Genomic DNA, 22,385 nt, shown 5'->3' on the forward strand with positions numbered 1-22,385 from the left:
GGTGAGGCTCAGTCAGTCACTCAGTGTTGCCTGAGAGGGCAACACTGCAACAGCCGGCCGCCAGGCTGTCTTTTTTTTGCACAGCTAGTTGCCTCCAGGAGGCCACAAGAGGGAGACAAGGGACTGCAAAATGGAAAATAGGCATCCACCAACTTTACAGACAACTTCTCCTTGCTCCAACAACCTCCATCCTTGCTCCAACAACCTCCATCCTTGCACAGTTTGTTATTCTTCTAGGTAACATAGTAACAAATCCAAATTGCTGCTCTCTTTGTAGGCAAGCAAGGCTTTGTTGCAACTGCAATTCTTACTTCTTCTTGAAATGTAGGGACGACAGTACATTCCATCACATCCATCTAGTGTACACAGGTAGGTCCATTGTGGCGGGCAGGCGAGCGGGCGGGCTGCTTTATTGGCTGTTTGCTGTTCCCCTACTCCACTCCACTATTTGACTGTTGTGCTGCATCAATCAATCAATCAATCAATCAATCAATCAATCAATCAATCAATCAATCAGTGGCTGGCTCAGGTGCAGCTCTTTAACTTACCTAAAAGGGAGGGCGGAGAGAAGACAAGGAAGGTGAATGAGGTGTTCCAATGTGAAATGCCGGAAACACAGAAACACAGACGACACACAACAAGAGGTGGCAATCTATTCATTAATTGCATTTAATCAATGAGCTCATTATCACTCATGCATTGTCCAACAGGTGTTGAAATAATGGGATTAAAAGGGGAGATCCCTTCAGAAAGACAGAAACAATAGCAAAGACAAAAAACACTTTTGGAATCTGCTTTTAGTCAACACATAAGGAAAGGGTGCACCGGTCCTGGAAATACTGCAATACCAGGTCAATGCGTGGAGTGGACAGAGCAAGCTCTATTTCCATCTCCCTGTTCTAAAAATCCATTTAATATATGGTCCCCAGATAGGGGACGTATCAGATATTAAACTGATAAGATCAGATACTACACTTGATCTTAGCCAAAAGGCCGAGAAGCGATAACCCGAACGGGCCGCGCGTTGCCCGAGCCTGCCCGATACTGCTGTTCAGCCCTTGCAGCGATTCAGCCTACTTCTAGGCAATTCCATGGGGCCCTGCAGGCTCACACACTCACAGCTACACGGGAGGTGAATAAAGGCCGGAGAGGAAGCCAGACAGGATTTGCTTCTTTTGCTTGCACCACAATGCAGTGCTGAAAGAGGAGGAATCTACATAAAAACGCCTTCCTGGCAACGCCCAAATGCCCTGCTGCCATGCAGATAAACACTGGCAGCGGCAGCAAGTGCATGCCCACAGCCACCCCTTGTTCCTTCACACCTTGTATCAGCTGTAATCCAGTCCAGTCCGGTGCTGCCTGCTGAGCAGCACTGACCAACACTGCCTGGGCCCAGGCTTTTATCTCTGAGGCCCCATTATGATGTCAGAAAGCTGGCTCTGGAATCCTGAGGGCTCCACTATGACACGTGCAAAGTTCCGTCTGAACTTTATATAAGACGGTGAGGCTCAGTCAGTCACTCAGTGTTGCCTGAGAGGGCAACACTGCAACAGCCGGCCGCCAGGCTGTCTTTTTTTTGCACAGCTAGTTGCCTCCAGGAGGCCACAAGAGGGAGACAAGGGACTGCAAAATGGAAAATAGGCATCCACCAACTTTACAGACAACTTCTCCTTGCTCCTACAACCTCCATCCTTGCACAGTTTGTTATTCTTCTAGGTAACATAGTAACAAATCCAAATTGCTGCTCTCTTTGTAGGCAAGCAAGGCTTTGTTGCAACTGCAATTCTTACTTCTTCTTGAAATGTAGGGACGACAGTACATTCCATCACATCCATCTAGTGTACACAGGTAGGTCCATTGTGGCGGGCAGGCGAGCGGGCGGGCTGCTTTATTGGCTGTTTGCTGTTCCCCTACTCCACTCCACTATTTGACTGTTGTGCTGCATCAATCAATCAATCAATCAATCAATCAATCAATCAATCAATCAATCAATCAATCAGTGGCTGGCTCAGGTGCAGCTCTTTAACTTACCTAAAAGGGAGGGCGGAGAGAAGACAAGGAAGGTGAATGAGGTGTTCCAATGTGAAATGCCGGAAACACAGAAACACAGACGACACACAACAAGAGGTGGCAATCTATTCATTAATTGCATTTAATCAATGAGCTCATTATCACTCATGCATTGTCCAACAGGTGTTGAAATAATGGGATTAAAAGGGGAGATCCCTTCAGAAAGACAGAAACAATAGCAAAGACAAAAAACACTTTTGGAATCTGCTTTTAGTCAACACATAAGGAAAGGGTGCACCGGTCCTGGAAATACTGCAATACCAGGTCAATGCGTGGAGTGGACAGAGCAAGCTCTATTTCCATCTCCCTGTTCTAAAAATCCATTTAATATATGGTCCCCAGATAGGGGACGTATCAGATATTAAACTGATAAGAACAGATACTACACTTGATCTTAGCCAAAAGGCCGAGAAGCGATAACCCGAACGGGCCGCGCGTTGCCCGAGCCTGCCCGATACTGCTGTTCAGCCCTTGCAGCGATTCAGCCTACTTCTAGGCAATTCCATGGGGCCCTGCAGGCTCACACACTCACAGCTACACGGGAGGTGAATAAAGGCCGGAGAGGAAGCCAGACAGGATTTGCTTCTTTTGCTTGCACCACAATGCAGTGCTGAAAGAGGAGGAATCTACATAAAAACGCCTTCCTGGCAACGCCCAAATGCCCTGCTGCCATGCAGATAAACACTGGCAGCGGCAGCAAGTGCATGCCCACAGCCACCCCTTGTTCCTTCACACCTTGTATCAGCTGTAATCCAGTCCAGTCCAGTGCTGCCTGCTGAGCAGCACTGACCAACACTGCCTGGGCCCAGGCTTTTATCTCTGAGGCCCCATTATGATGTCAGAAAGCTGGCTCTGGAATCCTGAGGGCTCCACTATGACACGTGCAAAGTTCCGTCTGAACTTTATATAAGACGGTGAGGCTCAGTCAGTCACTCAGTGTTGCCTGAGAGGGCAACACTGCAACAGCCGGCCGCCAGGCTGTCTTTTTTTTGCACAGCTAGTTGCCTCCAGGAGGCCACAAGAGGGAGACAAGGGACTGCAAAATGGAAAATAGGCATCCACCAACTTTACAGACAACTTCTCCTTGCTCCTACAACCTCCATCCTTGCACAGTTTGTTATTCTTCTAGGTAACATAGTAACAAATCCAAATTGCTGCTCTCTTTGTAGGCAAGCAAGGCTTTGTTGCAACTGCAATTCTTACTTCTTCTTGAAATGTAGGGACGACAGTACATTCCATCACATCCATCTAGTGTACACAGGTAGGTCCATTGTGGCGGGCAGGCGAGCGGGCGGGCTGCTTTATTGGCTGTTTGCTGTTCCCCTACTCCACTCCACTATTTGACTGTTGTGCTGCATCAATCAATCAATCAATCAATCAATCAATCAATCAATCAATCAATCAGTGGCTGGCTCAGGTGCAGCTCTTTAACTTACCTAAAAGGGAGGGCGGCCCTTGTTCCTTCACACCTTGTATCAGCTGTAATCCAGTCCAGTCCAGTGCTGCCTGCTGAGCAGCACTGACCAACACTGCCTGGGCCCAGGCTTTTATCTCTGAGGCCCCATTATGATGTCAGAAAGCTGGCTCTGGAATCCTGAGGGCTCCACTATGACACGTGCAAAGTTCCGTCTGAACTTTATATAAGACGGTGAGGCTCAGTCAGTCACTCAGTGTTGCCTGAGAGGGCAACACTGCAACAGCCGGCCGCCAGGCTGTCTTTTTTTTGCACAGCTAGTTGCCTCCAGGAGGCCACAAGAGGGAGACAAGGGACTGCAAAATGGAAAATAGGCATCCACCAACTTTACAGACAACTTCTCCTTGCTCCTACAACCTCCATCCTTGCACAGTTTGTTATTCTTCTAGGTAACATAGTAACAAATCCAAATTGCTGCTCTCTTTGTAGGCAAGCAAGGCTTTGTTGCAACTGCAATTCTTACTTCTTCTTGAAATGTAGGGACGACAGTACATTCCATCACATCCATCTAGTGTACACAGGTAGGTCCATTGTGGCGGGCAGGCGAGCGGGCGGGCTGCTTTATTGGCTGTTTGCTGTTCCCCTACTCCACTCCACTATTTGACTGTTGTGCTGCATCAATCAATCAATCAATCAATCAATCAATCAATCAATCAATCAATCAATCAGTGGCTGGCTCAGGTGCAGCTCTTTAACTTACCTAAAAGGGAGGGCGGAGAGAAGACAAGGAAGGTGAATGAGGTGTTCCAATGTGAAATGCCGGAAACACAGAAACACAGACGACACACAACAAGAGGTGGCAATCTATTCATTAATTGCATTTAATCAATGAGCTCATTATCACTCATGCATTGTCCAACAGGTGTTGAAATAATGGGATTAAAAGGGGAGATCCCTTCAGAAAGACAGAAACAATAGCAAAGACAAAAAACACTTTTGGAATCTGCTTTTAGTCAACACATAAGGAAAGGGTGCACCGGTCCTGGAAATACTGCAATACCAGGTCAATGCGTGGAGTGGACAGAGCAAGCTCTATTTCCATCTCCCTGTTCTAAAAATCCATTTAATATATGGTCCCCAGATAGGGGACGTATCAGATATTAAACTGATAAGAACAGATACTACACTTGATCTTAGCCAAAAGGCCGAGAAGCGATAACCCGAACGGGCCGCGCGTTGCCCGAGCCTGCCCGATACTGCTGTTCAGCCCTTGCAGCGATTCAGCCTACTTCTAGGCAATTCCATGGGGCCCTGCAGGCTCACACACTCACAGCTACACGGGAGGTGAATAAAGGCCGGAGAGGAAGCCAGACAGGATTTGCTTCTTTTGCTTGCACCACAATGCAGTGCTGAAAGAGGAGGAATCTACATAAAAACGCCTTCCTGGCAACGCCCAAATGCCCTGCTGCCATGCAGATAAACACTGGCAGCGGCAGCAAGTGCATGCCCACAGCCACCCCTTGTTCCTTCACACCTTGTATCAGCTGTAATCCAGTCCAGTCCAGTGCTGCCTGCTGAGCAGCACTGACCAACACTGCCTGGGCCCAGGCTTTTATCTCTGAGGCCCCATTATGATGTCAGAAAGCTGGCTCTGGAATCCTGAGGGCTCCACTATGACACGTGCAAAGTTCCGTCTGAACTTTATATAAGACGGTGAGGCTCAGTCAGTCACTCAGTGTTGCCTGAGAGGGCAACACTGCAACAGCCGGCCGCCAGGCTGTCTTTTTTTTGCACAGCTAGTTGCCTCCAGGAGGCCACAAGAGGGAGACAAGGGACTGCAAAATGGAAAATAGGCATCCACCAACTTTACAGACAACTTCTCCTTGCTCCTACAACCTCCATCCTTGCACAGTTTGTTATTCTTCTAGGTAACATAGTAACAAATCCAAATTGCTGCTCTCTTTGTAGGCAAGCAAGGCTTTGTTTCAACTGCAATTCTTACTTCTTCTTGAAATGTAGGGACGACAGTACATTCCATCACATCCATCTAGTGTACACAGGTAGGTCCATTGTGGCGGGCAGGCGAGCGGGCGGGCTGCTTTATTGGCTGTTTGCTGTTCCCCTACTCCACTCCACTATTTGACTGTTGTGCTGCATCAATCAATCAATCAATCAATCAATCAATCAGTGGCTGGCTCAGGTGCAGCTCTTTAACTTACCTAAAAGGGAGGGCGGAGAGAAGACAAGGAAGGTGAATGAGGTGTTCCAATGTGAAATGCCGGAAACACAGAAACACAGACGACACACAACAAGAGGTGGCAATCTATTCATTAATTGCATTTAATCAATGAGCTCATTATCACTCATGCATTGTCCAACAGGTGTTGAAATATTGGGATTAAAAGGGGAGATCCCTTCAGAAAGACAGAAACAATAGCAAAGACAAAAAACACTTTTGGAATCTGCTTTTAGTCAACACATAAGGAAAGGGTGCACCGGTCCTGGAAATACTGCAATACCAGGTCAATGCGTGGAGTGGACAGAGCAAGCTCTATTTCCATCTCCCTGTTCTAAAAATCCATTTAATATATGGTCCCCAGATAGGGGACGTATCAGATATTAAACTGATAAGAACAGATACTACACTTGATCTTAGCCAAAAGGCCGAGAAGCGATAACCCGAACGGGCCGCGCGTTGCCCGAGCCTGCCCGATACTGCTGTTCAGCCCTTGCAGCGATTCAGCCTACTTCTAGGCAATTCCATGGGGCCCTGCAGGCTCACACACTCACAGCTACACGGGAGGTGAATAAAGGCCGGAGAGGAAGCCAGACAGGATTTGCTTCTTTTGCTTGCACCACAATGCAGTGCTGAAAGAGGAGGAATCTACATAAAAACGCCTTCCTGGCAACGCCCAAATGCCCTGCTGCCATGCAGATAAACACTGGCAGCGGCAGCAAGTGCATGCCCACAGCCACCCCTTGTTCCTTCACACCTTGTATCAGCTGTAATCCAGTCCAGTCCAGTGCTGCCTGCTGAGCAGCACTGACCAACACTGCCTGGGCCCAGGCTTTTATCTCTGAGGCCCCATTATGATGTCAGAAAGCTGGCTCTGGAATCCTGAGGGCTCCACTATGACACGTGCAAAGTTCCGTCTGAACTTTATATAAGACGGTGAGGCTCAGTCAGTCACTCAGTGTTGCCTGAGAGGGCAACACTGCAACAGCCGGCCGCCAGGCTGTCTTTTTTTTGCACAGCTAGTTGCCTCCAGGAGGCCACAAGAGGGAGACAAGGGACTGCAAAATGGAAAATAGGCATCCACCAACTTTACAGACAACTTCTCCTTGCTCCTACAACCTCCATCCTTGCACAGTTTGTTATTCTTCTAGGTAACATAGTAACAAATCCAAATTGCTGCTCTCTTTGTAGGCAAGCAAGGCTTTGTTGCAACTGCAATTCTTACTTCTTCTTGAAATGTAGGGACGACAGTACATTCCATCACATCCATCTAGTGTACACAGGTAGGTCCATTGTGGCGGGCAGGCGAGCGGGCGGGCTGCTTTATTGGCTGTTTGCTGTTCCCCTACTCCACTCCACTATTTGACTGTTGTGCTGCATCAATCAATCAATCAATCAATCAATCAATCAATCAATCAATCAATCAATCAATCAATCAGTGGCTGGCTCAGGTGCAGCTCTTTAACTTACCTAAAAGGGAGGGCGGAGAGAAGACAAGGAAGGTGAATGAGGTGTTCCAATGTGAAATGCCGGAAACACAGAAACACAGACGACACACAACAAGAGGTGGCAATCTATTCATTAATTGCATTTAATCAATGAGCTCATTATCACTCATGCATTGTCCAACAGGTGTTGAAATAATGGGATTAAAAGGGGAGATCCCTTCAGAAAGACAGAAACAATAGCAAAGACAAAAAACACTTTTGGAATCTGCTTTTAGTCAACACATAAGGAAAGGGTGCACCGGTCCTGGAAATACTGCAATACCAGGTCAATGCGTGGAGTGGACAGAGCAAGCTCTATTTCCATCTCCCTGTTCTAAAAATCCATTTAATATATGGTCCCCAGATAGGGGACGTATCAGATATTAAACTGATAAGAACAGATACTACACTTGATCTTAGCCAAAAGGCCGAGAAGCGATAACCCGAACGGGCCGCGCGTTGCCCGAGCCTGCCCGATACTGCTGTTCAGCCCTTGCAGCGATTCAGCCTACTTCTAGGCAATTCCATGGGGCCCTGCAGGCTCACACACTCACAGCTACACGGGAGGTGAATAAAGGCCGGAGAGGAAGCCAGACAGGATTTGCTTCTTTTGCTTGCACCACAATGCAGTGCTGAAAGAGGAGGAATCTACATAAAAACGCCTTCCTGGCAACGCCCAAATGCCCTGCTGCCATGCAGATAAACACTGGCAGCGGCAGCAAGTGCATGCCCACAGCCACCCCTTGTTCCTTCACACCTTGTATCAGCTGTAATCCAGTCCAGTCCAGTGCTGCCTGCTGAGCAGCACTGACCAACACTGCCTGGGCCCAGGCTTTTATCTCTGAGGCCCCATTATGATGTCAGAAAGCTGGCTCTGGAATCCTGAGGGCTCCACTATGACACGTGCAAAGTTCCGTCTGAACTTTATATAAGACGGTGAGGCTCAGTCAGTCACTCAGTGTTGCCTGAGAGGGCAACACTGCAACAGCCGGCCGCCAGGCTGTCTTTTTTTTGCACAGCTAGTTGCCTCCAGGAGGCCACAAGAGGGAGACAAGGGACTGCAAAATGGAAAATAGGCATCCACCAACTTTACAGACAACTTCTCCTTGCTCCTACAACCTCCATCCTTGCACAGTTTGTTATTCTTCTAGGTAACATAGTAACAAATCCAAATTGCTGCTCTCTTTGTAGGCAAGCAAGGCTTTGTTGCAACTGCAATTCTTACTTCTTCTTGAAATGTAGGGACGACAGTACATTCCATCACATCCATCTAGTGTACACAGGTAGGTCCATTGTGGCGGGCAGGCGAGCGGGCGGGCTGCTTTATTGGCTGTTTGCTGTTCCCCTACTCCACTCCACTATTTGACTGTTGTGCTGCATCAATCAATCAATCAATCAATCAATCAATCAATCAATCAATCAATCAGTGGCTGGCTCAGGTGCAGCTCTTTAACTTACCTAAAAGGGAGGGCGGAGAGAAGACAAGGAAGGTGAATGAGGTGTTCCAATGTGAAATGCCGGAAACACAGAAACACAGACGACACACAACAAGAGGTGGCAATCTATTCATTAATTGCATTTAATCAATGAGCTCATTATCACTCATGCATTGTCCAACAGGTGTTGAAATAATGGGATTAAAAGGGGAGATCCCTTCAGAAAGACAGAAACAATAGCAAAGACAAAAAACACTTTTGGAATCTGCTTTTAGTCAACACATAAGGAAAGGGTGCACCGGTCCTGGAAATACTGCAATACCAGGTCAATGCGTGGAGTGGACAGAGCAAGCTCTATTTCCATCTCCCTGTTCTAAAAATCCATTTAATATATGGTCCCCAGATAGGGGACGTATCAGATATTAAACTGATAAGAACAGATACTACACTTGATCTTAGCCAAAAGGCCGAGAAGCGATAACCCGAACGGGCCGCGCGTTGCCCGAGCCTGCCCGATACTGCTGTTCAGCCCTTGCAGCGATTCAGCCTACTTCTAGGCAATTCCATGGGGCCCTGCAGGCTCACACACTCACAGCTACACGGGAGGTGAATAAAGGCCGGAGAGGAAGCCAGACAGGATTTGCTTCTTTTGCTTGCACCACAATGCAGTGCTGAAAGAGGAGGAATCTACATAAAAACGCCTTCCTGGCAACGCCCAAATGCCCTGCTGCCATGCAGATAAACACTGGCAGCGGCAGCAAGTGCATGCCCACAGCCACCCCTTGTTCCTTCACACCTTGGACTGCAAGGACCCATTATCCACTTTACCTGCCCAGGACCTTAACCATCCTTCTTTGAATTAACACACCAACACCTTCTTTATGCAAATGTGGAAGTGGCCACAGCTTTATTATTATTTACAACCATCGGCATGAAGACATATATATATTTATTTATTTTCTCTCCTCCTGAAATGCCGATGCTCCCTGTCTCCATCAGGCATGTAGGGTGCTACCTCCGTCTTCATCTGCCGTACTTTCCGCCAGCTGTGACATCTACGAAAAAACCAGAAAAACGCCAGAACAAGAATATAACCGTAGAAAAATTTTTTTTTTTAAAAACAAAACCAAAACCACCAGGGGAGGGAGGGCGGGTGTTTCTTCCACTGCAGCTTGAAGGTAAGAGGGCTTCCTGCTCCAAACCTCTGCCCTATATCTTCTTAACCACGCCCCTCTTACCCCTTGTTGACCAATCCTGATCCTGGGCATTATTTTAAACCGTTCCATCCTTTCTTAACCCCTTGCAGTCCCTGACACTCTCCCTAGGCGCTTCAGTGTCTACAAGACTGCAAGGACCCATTATCCACTTTACCTGCCCAGGACCTTAACCATCCTTCTTTGAATTAACACACCAACACCTTCTTTATGCAAATGTGGAAGTGGCCACAGCTTTATTATTATTTACAACCATCGGCATGAAGACATATATATATTTATTTATTTTCTCTCCTCCTGAAATGCCGATGCTCCCTGTCTCCATCAGGCATGTAGGGTGCTACCTCCGTCTTCATCTGCCGTACTTTCCGCCAAGAAGGGGGAACTGAGAAACCTACTCAGTCCCCCGACCACCCCCACCAAGCAACGCCAACCCTCTCTCGGCACCATCCAAGAGATCCAGTAAAAAGATATCGAGCCCGATATCATTCAGATGCACTCCATCCGGCGCCAGCAGATCTGCATTATCCCCCTCCAGGGATTGGTGTCGCAACCCGATCCCCCCTATAGAGCGAATGAACCGCGACACCCGCACATTAATTAACCTGCGCACTCTCTCCAACGCTGCCATATTCCTCGCTCCTCGCCACACCGTGCGCGCCACTATTTCGGACCAAACTATCACGCAACGGGCGAACAGATCCCGAAAACGCGCCAAATCAGTTCGTATGATTGACAATAACTCCGCCATTTTCACTTGGCCGATATAATTTCCACCCGCATGGATGATTAGGACAACAGGTCCGTACGTGTGCCTTGTAACTGCCACTACTTCTGGCAGTAACTGCACCCACCGTAATCCCCGGACACCTCTCCAATGGACGTCGGCCTGTGCGAGGCCCAAATTCGGACCTAATGGCCTTCGACCCGCTCGAACCGCTGCCCAGTGCACATACGAATGCCCCAAGATCCACACTTGGGGGCGCCGCAACCCTAACAAAGAAATTAAGCTACATTCCGGTCAAATGAAAATTACCGGCAGGGTTAACATAACACTCCATGTAACAGGAAGGAAAACAGGGGGGGGGGGAAGGGGAGGGGGCGACACTTTCTTATGAAAACTTCCAGCTTACACCATCTTTAAAACCAGATCAGGTCGCACATATGACTTATAGCTATTAGAGCGCCATCTACCCAGACTCATGATAGCCGCTGAATCCAAACCCAAGGCATCCGCCTCAGTTGCCGCACCTATCCTAAATGAATGTGTACCAAAATCGCCCGGCGGCAAACCTAGATACCTCAAGCCGGCCTTAAAAATCGCCTCAAATTGAAAACGCGACATCGCGGATCCATCCTGATGGATCAAGAATTGAGTCCCGGGCACTCGGACCAACACGAATTCCTGGACCCATTTTACCGGGCAATACTGCCCCCCAATCCTCCCAATCGACAGCCAAGCCCCCTTTCCTACCACATCAGTCTTTGACCTCCGCACACAGACCCTGAGAGAATCTCCCAACGTTACTACATCCGATCCGAGAAGACCACCGCTCGCACTTACTCTGTGCGGAACCAGCTCACTAACCCGTAACGCGGCAAAGAAAGCCAACGAAAACGCCGCGCCGAACAAGGACACTTCATATTCATCCCGACACACAAAACATAAAACGGCTAGAAGCCGACCCAAAAGTGAAAAAGATACTGGCCGCCTCGTGTCCCTTGAACACGCCTCTTTTTTCCACCCTTTTAAAGACTGCCGAACTACAAATTCTTTTGTAACATCTCTGCATCCCCACAATTTTAACATAAAGGCCACTCCTGCTAAAAACTTGCTCGCCGTGGCCGCACTACCCCCTTCCTGACGTATTTGTACCAAACTTGCTAACGTGACGTCCAGGTGACACCCCTCCTGTGATGGGAAGTCATTCCCCGCAATCTCCAACCACCGATCCCACGCTCTGCAATGACTCTTCCAAGTCGCCGGTACCACCGAACCCCTCAACAGTCTCATAAGTTGTCCTCGACCAGGGCCCATAAGTGAAGGGGGGGGGGACACCCCTTCTGCCAAAGCTGCCGGGTGCAATTCCCGAAACCGGGACATCTGTGAACGAGACAAAGCATCAGCCATCACATTACTGACACCCGGAACATGTTTTGCACGAAACCACACATTCAAACGCAAACACTTCAAAACCAACCGTCTTAATAAAGCTAATACCGGCAACGAACTAGACGACAACCCGTTCACCGCATGCACCACCGCCATGTTGTCTGTCCAAAATACAATCCTCTTGTTCACCATCACGCTACCCCATAACTCTATTGCAACTATAATAGGAAACAATTCCAATAGCGTTAAATTACGTAAGACTCCCAAATCACTCCAATGCAAGGGCCAAGGGGATCTACACCAACTTCGGCCCAAAATTGCTCCAAAACCATCACTTCCGGCTGCATCCGTAAATAATTCCAAATCTACATTAGACAACTCAGCGTCCTGACACACCGACCTCCCGTTAAACGAACTCAAAAAGGAATGCCAGACAAACAAATCCTTCCTCATACAAGAGGTTACCCGGATAAAATGATTTGGCTTCGAGATACCTCTAGTGGCTAAAGACAAACGCCTAGAAAAAACACGACCCATTGGAATTATACGACAAGCAAACACCAGCAATCCCATTAACGACTGTAACTGTTTTAACGTCACTTTTTTCGACCCCATGACCTGGTCAACCTGCGTCACTAGCCTTGCCAATTTATCATCCGGCAACCGAAAAATCATCCGCTCGCTATCTATTTCGATACCCAAAAATGACAAAACCGTTACAGGACCTTCCGTCTTATCCTCGGAAATAGGTACCCCGAAACGCGACATCACCTGTCGAAACACTCTCAGCAACGTGCTGCACAACCCCGACCCCCCCGGGCCCACAAAAAGAAAATCATCCAGATAATGAATGACCGAGTCACAACCAGACTCCAAACGAACTACCCACTCTAAAAATGACGCAAACATCTCAAAGTAACTGCATGATATTGAACAACCCATAGGAAGGCACATATCCACGTAAAACCCTTTGTCTAAACAACAACCCAGCAGGTGAAAACACTCCGGATGAACCGGCAGCAAACGAAAGGCCGCTTCAATATCAGATTTGGCTAACAACGCCCCTTGTCCAGCCGCCTGTACCAACCTTACTGCAACATCAAAAGACGTATACGAAACCGCCGCCTCCGCCCTAGAAATACCGTCATTAACAGAACCACCGCGAGGAAAAGAAAGGTGATGAATCAGCCTAAACTTTCCTCGTTCCTTCTTTGGAACTAAACCAAGGGGGGAAACTCGCAGATTCGTATACGGCGGCTCGCTGAATGGACCTGCCATTCTTCCTAATTCCACTTCTTTAGCTAATTTTAGCCGCGCAATGCCCACATTCTCATTGATCGACTTCAAATTGTCAGCCAATGACAATGTCGCAGAATATTCAAAAGGAATCTCAAAACCAAACGAAAACCCGTTAGTGAGCACCTCTGCTTCCCGCCTCCTGTGGTACCGCTCTAACCATGGGCCCATCTCGAGCACGTTCACCGGCGTTCTCCGCTGCGCCGGAAGGAGGTGCCTTGACCGGCTGCTTACCTCTCCGGAAACACCGGAGCGCCGAATGAGCGCCCCCACAGATGGAGCATTCATGTCGAAATTTGCACGTGGCAAAGAAACGACAGTGGCCCTCATTGTAGAGCCAACAGGCACCTGTGGGCCTAGCGGCCGCAACTCCAGGGGCGGGGCCCGGCGCTGCGGCCGCACTGGGAAAGGGGCGTTGTTGCCTACTCCCTTGCGCTAAAATAAGCTGCAACCACACGTCCGTTGCCTTCGTCGCCCAACTAATCTCAGGCGACAAAGCCAAACGTCGCCGAAATTCTTCATCATATCGCCACCAGGCCGCACCACCGTGCAGCCTGTGGGCGCTGAAAATTGTGTCAAAATAGACAAACAACTCGGCCCCTTTTCCAGGGTAGCGTTGGCAAATAACATGAGCCAGTGTAGCGTAACACTGTACCCAGTTGCCAAATGTTTTTGCTACTTTTGCTTTCCTATCCGAACCTCTCTCAAAGCCCCGCTCCTTGTCGACAGTCACCTGCTCCACCGAGACCAAGGACCAAATATCCACAAATTCATTCCTCCAAATCTTGTCCTTGACCTCAGCTGACAAATGAGTCCCGAGAGGAGCGACTCCACAAAACAATGAATCTCTAAACGTCAAACTAGCTAAAGCATTCTCTTTCTCAGACGGGGGCATAGCTCCCTCTGGTGGCACAGAGGGACACGACGTTCCCTCATTCACTTTCAACCCAGCCACCACGGCTTTTAAAACAGAAATCAAATCCGCACCCGCTGCATTAGGTTTATTAAGCCATGCGTCACCGCAGGCCGACTCACCGCTCCCAGAGGTCCCACCGACTCCAGAGGGTCCTTCAGCCACTTGCCGCGGCACTGGAACCACGGCCTGCACCTCCTCCACCGGCCCGGCGGGAGGTACAACCTGGGACAGCTGCTCCTGATCCACCGACAAGCGCTGCACCTCCCGGCGTCGACTGCGTCTCTGCGGCCGTGAGGATCTCCTCGACGACCTCCTCCATGATCCGGATGATGCGGACGTCGTCGCAGACGAGGAGGAGAAACCATCGCTGGAAGACGAGGAATACCGTCGACCACGCCTCTTCCCGTCACCTGACCTGCGACGTCCATGATGGCCGTGCCGGCGATGTCCACCAGCCCGGCGTTTCCTCCCTCGCCTGGAACGCTCCCTTCTTGGACCTGCAGGAGAGAAAGATGACAAGGCAGGAGAAGGGCAAATAGCATCCAAAACACCCTCACTCCTATCTTTCCTAGCACACTCCCCCCCTGCCCCTGACCCGTGCTGACAGGGGCCCGGGGGGGACCGGAGTGGAGAAGCGACAGGCACCGCAGAAGCCCCCGCCCCCTGGCTGGGCTGCTTGCTCACCGTCCGCCTCCCCGCACCCGCCGCCATCTTCTTTTTTCGTGCGCCGCCATCTTGTGTCCTGGCTGCACTGCGCCTGCCAGGACGTCCCGCCCCTGTTCCCCCCGCCGCCAATTCTGGCTGCGTAGAGAACAGCACGGGGAAAGATGGCGCCGACCCCGGCTGCACACAGGCCCCAGAAGCAAGTCCCAGCTCCTGTGAACATGCCGCATGGTAAGCGACCATGTCGGACCAGTCGCCTGAGTCCGCCATATTCACCCCACTGTCACGATAGTCGGCCGCTGCCTCCGCGCCCGCATCAGCAGCTCGAGGCGGGTTGTACCGTGCCCGTGCCGGTTTAACAGCCGCCCTCTTACCGCCATGGGGAAGGACGCCAGCGCGACGAGTGGACGGGGGGGGAGGGGGGCACTATGTCGACCGACGAAGCACCCGTCGACATAGGCCTAGGGGACCTGCTGGGACCACCGCATGACTGTGCAGCAGTCACAGCACCCCTCATAGCAACAGGGCTAGGGCTTAGTCTAACCGGAGGGCGTGTAACGCGCTGCGGCCTACCTCGGGTAGCCGCTCCCGACTGTTCCGTGCCCCGATCAGCTCCTCGCCTCTCTCCTTCCTCCAACAGGGATTCCAGCCAGGCAGGCCCCTCTGCCGCTACCCGCTGTGCCACCTTCCGCAACAGTTCTTCTGCCATCTTCTTAACGACCACGCTCTGAATCTCCACAGCAGCAGCAAAGGTGTTTCTTCCACTGCAGCTTGAAGGTAAGAGGGCTTCCTGCTCCAAACCTCTGCCCTATATCTTCTTAACCACGCCCCTCTTACCCCTTGTTGACCAATCCTGATCCTGGGCATTATTTTAAACCGTTCCATCCTTTCTTAACCCCTTGCAGTCCCTGACACTCTCCCTAGGCGCTTCAGTGTCTACAATATCAGCTGTAATCCAGTCCAGTCCAGTGCTGCCTGCTGAGCAGCACTGACCAACACTGCCTGGGCCCAGGCTTTTATCTCTGAGGCCCCATTATGATGTCAGAAAGCTGGCTCTGGAATCCTGAGGGCTCCACTATGACACGTGCAAAGTTCCGTCTGAACTTTATATAAGACGGTGAGGCTCAGTCAGTCACTCAGTGTTGCCTGAGAGGGCAACACTGCAACAGCCGGCCGCCAGGCTGTCTTTTTTTTGCACAGCTAGTTGCCTCCAGGAGGCCACAAGAGGGAGACAAGGGACTGCAAAATGGAAAATAGGCATCCACCAACTTTACAGACAACTTCTCCTTGCTCCTACAACCTCCATCCTTGCACAGTTTGTTATTCTTCTAGGTAACATAGTAACAAATCCAAATTGCTGCTCTCTTTGTAGGCAAGCAAGGCTTTGTTGCAACTGCAATTCTTACTTCTTCTTGAAATGTAGGGACGACAGTACATTCCATCACATCCATCTAGTGTACACAGGTAGGTCCATTGTGGCGGGCAGGTGAGCGGGCGGGCTGCTTTATTGGCTGTTTGCTGTTCCCCTACTCCACTCCACTATTTGACTGTTGTGCTGCATCAATCAATCAATCAATCAATCAATCAATCAATCAATCAATCAATCAGTGGCTGGCTCAGGTGCAGCTCTTTAACTTACCTAAAAGGGAGGGCGGAGAGAAGACAAGGAAGGTGAATGAGGTGTTCCAATGTGAAATGCCGGAAACACAGAAACACAGACGACACACAACAAGAGGTGGCAATCTATTCATTAATTGCATTTAATCAATGAGCTCATTATCACTCATGCATTGTCCAACAGGTGTTGAAATAATGGGATTAAAAGGGGAGATCCCTTCAGAAAGACAGAAACAATAGCAAAGACAAAAAACACTTTTGGAATCTGCTTTTAGTCAACACATAAGGAAAGGGTGCACCGGTCCTGGAAATACTGCAATACCAGGTCAATGCGTGGAGTGGACAGAGCAAGCTCTATTTCCATCTCCCTGTTCTAAAAATCCATTTAATATATGGTCCCCAGATAGGGGACGTATCAGATATTAAACTGATAAGAACAGATACTACACTTGATCTTAGCCAAAAGGCCGAGAAGCGATAACCCGAACGGGCCGCGCGTTGCCCGAGCCTGCCCGATACTGCTGTTCAGCCCTTGCAGCGATTCAGCCTACTTCTAGGCAATTCCATGGGGCCCTGCAGGCTCACACACTCACAGCTACACGGGAGGTGAATAAAGGCCGGAGAGGAAGCCAGACAGGATTTGCTTCTTTTGCTTGCACCACAATGCAGTGCTGAAAGAGGAGGAATCTACATAAAAACGCCTTCCTGGCAACGCCCAAATGCCCTGCTGCCATGCAGATAAACACTGGCAGCGGCAGCAAGTGCATGCCCACAGCCACCCCTTGTTCCTTCACACCTTGTATCAGCTGTAATCCAGTCCAGTCCAGTGCTGCCTGCTGAGCAGCACTGACCAACACTGCCTGGGCCCAGGCTTTTATCTCTGAGGCCCCATTATGATGTCAGAAAGCTGGCTCTGGAATCCTGAGGGCTCCACTATGACACGTGCAAAGTTCCGTCTGAACTTTATATAAGACGGTGAGGCTCAGTCAGTCACTCAGTGTTGCCTGAGAGGGCAACACTGCAACAGCCGGCCGCCAGGCTGTCTTTTTTTTGCACAGCTAGTTGCCTCCAGGAGGCCACAAGAGGGAGACAAGGGACTGCAAAATGGAAAATAGGCATCCACCAACTTTACAGACAACTTCTCCTTGCTCCTACAACCTCCATCCTTGCACAGTTTGTTATTCTTCTAGGTAACATAGTAACAAATCCAAATTGCTGCTCTCTTTGTAGGCAAGCAAGGCTTTGTTGCAACTGCAATTCTTACTTCTTCTTGAAATGTAGGGACGACCGTACATTCCATCACATCCATCTAGTGTACACAGGTAGGTCCATTGTGGCGGGCAGGCGAGCGGGCGGGCTGCTTTATTGGCTGTTTGCTGTTCCCCTACTCCACTCCACTATTTGACTGTTGTGCTGCATCAATCAATCAATCAATCAATCAATCAATCAATCAATCAATCAATCAATCAATCAATCAGTGGCTGGCTCAGGTGCAGCTCTTTAACTTACCTAAAAGGGAGGGCGGAGAGAAGACAAGGAAGGTGAATGAGGTGTTCCAATGTGAAATGCCGGAAACACAGAAACACAGACGACACACAACAAGAGGTGGCAATCTATTCATTAATTGCATTTAATCAATGAGCTCATTATCACTCATGCATTGTCCAACAGGTGTTGAAATAATGGGATTAAAAGGGGAGATCCCTTCAGAAAGACAGAAACAATAGCAAAGACAAAAAACACTTTTGGAATCTGCTTTTAGTCAACACATAAGGAAAGGGTGCACCGGTCCTGGAAATACTGCAATACCAGGTCAATGCGTGGAGTGGACAGAGCAAGCTCTATTTCCATCTCCCTGTTCTAAAAATCCATTTAATATATGGTCCCCAGATAGGGGACGTATCAGATATTAAACTGATAAGAACAGATACTACACTTGATCTTAGCCAAAAGGCCGAGAAGCGATAACCCGAACGGGCCGCGCGTTGCCCGAGCCTGCCCGATACTGCTGTTCAGCCCTTGCAGCGATTCAGCCTACTTCTAGGCAATTCCATGGGGCCCTGCAGGCTCACACACTCACAGCTACACGGGAGGTGAATAAAGGCCGGAGAGGAAGCCAGACAGGATTTGCTTCTTTTGCTTGCACCACAATGCAGTGCTGAAAGAGGAGGAATCTACATAAAAACGCCTTCCTGGCAACGCCCAAATGCCCTGCTGCCATGCAGATAAACACTGGCAGCGGCAGCAAGTGCATGCCCACAGCCACCCCTTGTTCCTTCACACCTTGTATCAGCTGTAATCCAGTCCAGTCCAGTGCTGCCTGCTGAGCAGCACTGACCAACACTGCCTGGGCCCAGGCTTTTATCTCTGAGGCCCCATTATGATGTCAGAAAGCTGGCTCTGGAATCCTGAGGGCTCCACTATGACACGTGCAAAGTTCCGTCTGAACTTTATATAAGACGGTGAGGCTCAGTCAGTCACTCAGTGTTGCCTGAGAGGGCAACACTGCAACAGCCGGCCGCCAGGCTGTCTTTTTTTTGCACAGCTAGTTGCCTCCAGGAGGCCACAAGAGGGAGACAAGGGACTGCAAAATGGAAAATAGGCATCCACCAACTTTACAGACAACTTCTCCTTGCTCCTACAACCTCCATCCTTGCACAGTTTGTTATTCTTCTAGGTAACATAGTAACAAATCCAAATTGCTGCTCTCTTTGTAGGCAAGCAAGGCTTTGTTGCAACTGCAATTCTTACTTCTTCTTGAAATGTAGGGACGACAGTACATTCCATCACATCCATCTAGTGTACACAGGTAGGTCCATTGTGGCGGGCAGGCGAGCGGGCGGGCTGCTTTATTGGCTGTTTGCTGTTCCCCTACTCCACTCCACTATTTGACTGTTGTGCTGCATCAATCAATCAATCAATCAATCAATCAATCAATCAATCAATCAATCAATCAGTGGCTGGCTCAGGTGCAGCTCTTTAACTTACCTAAAAGGGAGGGCGGAGAGAAGACAAGGAAGGTGAATGAGGTGTTCCAATGTGAAATGCCGGAAACACAGAAACACAGACGACACACAACAAGAGGTGGCAATCTATTCATTAATTGCATTTAATCAATGAGCTCATTATCACTCATGCATTGTCCAACAGGTGTTGAAATAATGGGATTAAAAGGGGAGATCCCTTCAGAAAGACAGAAACAATAGCAAAGACAAAAAACACTTTTGGAATCTGCTTTTAGTCAACACATAAGGAAAGGGTGCACCGGTCCTGGAAATACTGCAATACCAGGTCAATGCGTGGAGTGGACAGAGCAAGCTCTATTTCCATCTCCCTGTTCTAAAAATCCATTTAATATATGGTCCCCAGATAGGGGACGTATCAGATATTAAACTGATAAGAACAGATACTACACTTGATCTTAGCCAAAAGGCCGAGAAGCGATAACCCGAACGGGCCGCGCGTTGCCCGAGCCTGCCCGATACTGCTGTTCAGCCCTTGCAGCGATTCAGCCTACTTCTAGGCAATTCCATGGGGCCCTGCAGGCTCACACACTCACAGCTACACGGGAGGTGAATAAAGGGCGGAGAGGAAGCCAGACAGGATTTGCTTCTTTTGCTTGCACCACAATGCAGTGCTGAAAGAGGAGGAATCTACATAAAAACGCCTTCCTGGCAACGCCCAAATGCCCTGCTGCCATGCAGATAAACACTGGCAGCGGCAGCAAGTGCATGCCCACAGCCACCCCTTGTTCCTTCACACCTTGTATCAGCTGTAATCCAGTCCAGTCCAGTGCTGCCTGCTGAGCAGCACTGACCAACACTGCCTGGGCCCAGGCTTTTATCTCTGAGGCCCCATTATGATGTCAGAAAGCTGGCTCTGGAATCCTGAGGGCTCCACTATGACACGTGCAAAGTTCCGTCTGAACTTTATATAAGACGGTGAGGCTCAGTCAGTCACTCAGTGTTGCCTGAGAGGGCAACACTGCAACAGCCGGCCGCCAGGATGTCTTTTTTTTGCACAGCTAGTTGCCTCCAGGAGGCCACAAGAGGGAGACAAGGGACTGCAAAATGGAAAATAGGCATCCACCAACTTTACAGACAACTTCTCCTTGCTCCTACAACCTCCATCCTTGCACAGTTTGTTATTCTTCTAGGTAACATAGTAACAAATCCAAATTGCTGCTCTCTTTGTAGGCAAGCAAGGCTTTGTTGCAACTGCAATTCTTACTTCTTCTTGAAATGTAGGGACGACAGTACATTCCATCACATCCATCTAGTGTACACAGGTAGGTCCATTGTGGCGGGCAGGCGAGCGGGCGGGCTGCTTTATTGGCTGTTTGCTGTTCCCCTACTCCACTCCACTATTTGACTGTTGTGCTGCATCAATCAATCAATCAATCAATCAATCAATCAATCAATCAATCAATCAATCAGTGGCTGGCTCAGGTGCAGCTCTTTAACTTACCTAAAAGGGAGGGCGGAGAGAAGACAAGGTAGGTGAATGAGGTGTTCCAATGTGAAATGCCGGAAACACAGAAACACAGACGACACACAACAAGAGGTGGCAATCTATTCATTAATTGCATTTAATCAATGAGCTCATTATCACTCATGCATTGTCCAACAGGTGTTGAAATAATGGGATTAAAAGGGGAGATCCCTTCAGAAAGACAGAAACAATAGCAAAGACAAAAAACACTTTTGGAATCTGCTTTTAGTCAACACATAAGGAAAGGGTGCTCCGGTCCTGGAAATACTGCAATACCAGGTCAATGCGTGGAGTGGACAGAGCAAGCTCTATTTCCATCTCCCTGTTCTAAAAATCCATTTAATATATGGTCCCCAGATAGGGGACGTATCAGATATTAAACTGATAAGAACAGATACTACACTTGATCTTAGCCAAAAGGCCGAGAAGCGATAACCCGAACGGGCCGCGCGTTGCCCGAGCCTGCCCGATACTGCTGTTCAGCCCTTGCAGCGATTCAGCCTACTTCTAGGCAATTCCATGGGGCCCTGCAGGCTCACACACTCACAGCTACACGGGAGGTGAATAAAGGCCGGAGAGGAAGCCAGACAGGATTTGCTTCTTTTGCTTGCACCACAATGCAGTGCTGAAAGAGGAGGAATCTACATAAAAACGCCTTCCTGGCAACGCCCAAATGCCCTGCTGCCATGCAGATAAACACTGGCAGCGGCAGCAAGTGCATGCCCACAGCCACCCCTTGTTCCTTCACACCTTGTATCAGCTGTAATCCAGTCCAGTCCAGTGCTGCCTGCTGAGCAGCACTGACCAACACTGCCTGGGCCCAGGCTTTTATCTCTGAGGCCCCATTATGATGTCAGAAAGCTGGCTCTGGAATCCTGAGGGCTCCACTATGACACGTGCAAAGTTCCGTCTGAACTTTATATAAGACGGTGAGGCTCAGTCAGTCACTCAGTGTTGCCTGAGAGGGCAACACTGCAACAGCCGGCCGCCAGGCTGTCTTTTTTTTGCACAGCTAGTTGCCTCCAGGAGGCCACAAGAGGGAGACAAGGGACTGCAAAATGGAAAATAGGCATCCACCAACTTTACAGACAACTTCTCCTTGCTCCTACAACCTCCATCCTTGCACAGTTTGTTATTCTTCTAGGTAACATAGTAACAAATCCAAATTGCTGCTCTCTTTGTAGGCAAGCAAGGCTTTGTTGCAACTGCAATTCTTACTTCTTCTTGAAATGTAGGGACGACAGTACATTCCATCACATCCATCTAGTGTACACAGGTAGGTCTATTGTGGCGGGCAGGCGAGCGGGCGGGCTGCTTTATTGGCTGTTTGCTGTTCCCCTACTCCACTCCACTATTTGACTGTTGTGCTGCATCAATCAATCAATCAATCAATCAATCAATCAATCAATCAATCAATCAGTGGCTGGCTCAG

General features: G+C 49.2%; 10 non-coding genes across 10 annotated transcripts; all 10 read right to left on the reverse strand.

Annotated features, from left to right (window-relative positions):
* Window positions 1-814: 814 nt before the first annotated feature.
* Window positions 815-1,005, reverse strand: LOC142694421 (U2 spliceosomal RNA). Its single transcript, XR_012862662.1, has one exon. It is a non-coding gene; the product is annotated as a U2 spliceosomal RNA (small nuclear RNA).
* Window positions 1,006-2,297: 1,292 nt separating this feature from the next.
* LOC142694749 (U2 spliceosomal RNA) lies at window positions 2,298-2,488 on the reverse strand. The gene has a single exon (XR_012862931.1). It is a non-coding gene; the product is annotated as a U2 spliceosomal RNA (small nuclear RNA).
* Window positions 2,489-4,510: 2,022 nt separating this feature from the next.
* LOC142694751 (U2 spliceosomal RNA) lies at window positions 4,511-4,701 on the reverse strand. The gene has a single exon (XR_012862932.1). It is a non-coding gene; the product is annotated as a U2 spliceosomal RNA (small nuclear RNA).
* A 1,268-nt stretch (window positions 4,702-5,969) lies between these two features.
* Window positions 5,970-6,160, reverse strand: LOC142694752 (U2 spliceosomal RNA). Its single transcript, XR_012862933.1, has one exon. It is a non-coding gene; the product is annotated as a U2 spliceosomal RNA (small nuclear RNA).
* Window positions 6,161-7,456: 1,296 nt separating this feature from the next.
* Window positions 7,457-7,647, reverse strand: LOC142694753 (U2 spliceosomal RNA). The gene has a single exon (XR_012862934.1). It is a non-coding gene; the product is annotated as a U2 spliceosomal RNA (small nuclear RNA).
* Window positions 7,648-8,931: 1,284 nt separating this feature from the next.
* On the reverse strand, window positions 8,932-9,122 carry LOC142694754 (U2 spliceosomal RNA). Its single transcript, XR_012862935.1, has one exon. It is a non-coding gene; the product is annotated as a U2 spliceosomal RNA (small nuclear RNA).
* A 7,628-nt stretch (window positions 9,123-16,750) lies between these two features.
* On the reverse strand, window positions 16,751-16,941 carry LOC142694755 (U2 spliceosomal RNA). The gene has a single exon (XR_012862936.1). It is a non-coding gene; the product is annotated as a U2 spliceosomal RNA (small nuclear RNA).
* A 1,296-nt stretch (window positions 16,942-18,237) lies between these two features.
* Window positions 18,238-18,428, reverse strand: LOC142694756 (U2 spliceosomal RNA). The gene has a single exon (XR_012862937.1). It is a non-coding gene; the product is annotated as a U2 spliceosomal RNA (small nuclear RNA).
* Window positions 18,429-19,716: 1,288 nt separating this feature from the next.
* Window positions 19,717-19,907, reverse strand: LOC142694757 (U2 spliceosomal RNA). Its single transcript, XR_012862938.1, has one exon. It is a non-coding gene; the product is annotated as a U2 spliceosomal RNA (small nuclear RNA).
* Window positions 19,908-21,195: 1,288 nt separating this feature from the next.
* On the reverse strand, window positions 21,196-21,386 carry LOC142694409 (U2 spliceosomal RNA). Its single transcript, XR_012862651.1, has one exon. It is a non-coding gene; the product is annotated as a U2 spliceosomal RNA (small nuclear RNA).
* Between the last annotated feature and the right edge of the window lie 999 nt (window positions 21,387-22,385).

Source organism: Rhinoderma darwinii (genome assembly GCF_050947455.1).
Source record: "Rhinoderma darwinii isolate aRhiDar2 chromosome 5 unlocalized genomic scaffold, aRhiDar2.hap1 SUPER_5_unloc_46, whole genome shotgun sequence".
In the NCBI taxonomy this organism is placed as follows: domain Eukaryota; kingdom Metazoa; phylum Chordata; class Amphibia; order Anura; family Rhinodermatidae; genus Rhinoderma; species Rhinoderma darwinii.